The sequence below is a fragment of the Sinocyclocheilus grahami genome, unplaced genomic scaffold (assembly GCF_001515645.1).
Source record: "Sinocyclocheilus grahami isolate Dianchi unplaced genomic scaffold, SAMN03320097.WGS_v1.1 scaffold2474.1, whole genome shotgun sequence".
In the NCBI taxonomy this organism is placed as follows: domain Eukaryota; kingdom Metazoa; phylum Chordata; class Actinopteri; order Cypriniformes; family Cyprinidae; genus Sinocyclocheilus; species Sinocyclocheilus grahami.
Genome location: NW_015507653.1, coordinates 17,079 through 17,990, shown reverse-complemented (window position 1 = coordinate 17,990; position 912 = coordinate 17,079). Strand labels below are relative to the sequence as shown.

General features: G+C 39.6%; 1 protein-coding gene across 1 annotated transcript in view; it reads left to right on the top strand.

Annotated features, from left to right (window-relative positions):
* The first annotated feature begins 51 nt into the window (after positions 1-51).
* The window catches only part of LOC107575122 (leucine-rich repeat and immunoglobulin-like domain-containing nogo receptor-interacting protein 1), a 6,572-nt gene continuing 5,711 nt past the window's right edge, over positions 52-912 (top strand). Inside the window, exon 1 of the mRNA XM_016261537.1 lies at positions 52-145. The gene's annotated coding sequence lies outside the window, so the exon portion shown is untranslated. The remainder of the gene's footprint in view (positions 146-912) is intronic.

Genomic DNA, 912 nt, shown 5'->3' with positions numbered 1-912 from the left:
TGTGTGTGTGTGAGAGAGAGAGAGAGAGAGAGAGGGAGGAGCGGGGTGTTTTCAGGGACAGCAGTAGTTCAGTGGGATCCGCGGCTCGACGGAGTCTCAGGTGTGCTCCGCTGATGGAGCTCGCGCTTCAGACGCCTGGCAGCAGGTGAGTTCTCTTACACACAGCAGCCTGATTAAACACAGAGCAGAAGTCTAGTTACTTCAGTGCTGTGAGCCCGAGTCAAACCCGTCACGAGCATCCGGGTCACGTTACAAACAGACGCAAGACGCGTTTGCTTCAAAAAGCTTCTGTTTTAGGACCAATATTTGGCATTAGAAATATTTTTGCATTGTGACATTAATGAAAAGTGAGCAGCTTTACTCCCATTTTTTGTTGTAATGCAAACAAATAAATTGATTGCTAAATGTTATGTTATATAAATGTATTATTGGTGATAAATTAATTAATGTATTTACAATTGTGAATGTACCATGTGATTTGTTATCCTGCATTTCATTTCCTAACATAGAAAATCCTTGTCTCCAGACAGACTGAGCCAGAGTTGAATTACCGAGATCCTGAAAATAATCTCACAATGCAGAGGCTTCTCCAGTTTAATGCATATATACTGTATGTAAACATCTCTATATGTGCAGTTTTGATTTATAATAGTTTTTATTATATAGTGTTTTTAACTTTTATTCAGTTTTTAATATAAATGTATATATATATAGTGCACATAAAAATCTAGCATGGTATGAAATCTATACGCGTGTGTCTGTGTATATATGATATAAAATGCCCTAGTGACTGACCTTTGACCTTTAATGCAGGTCTGGCCTCAGAAAGCTGCTGGTTTGAGCTCAGTCTCAGTCTGTAAGGAACTGATCGAGCTGTGCTTTGTTAACACTGAGTCTGTTCAGTGTTGGGGG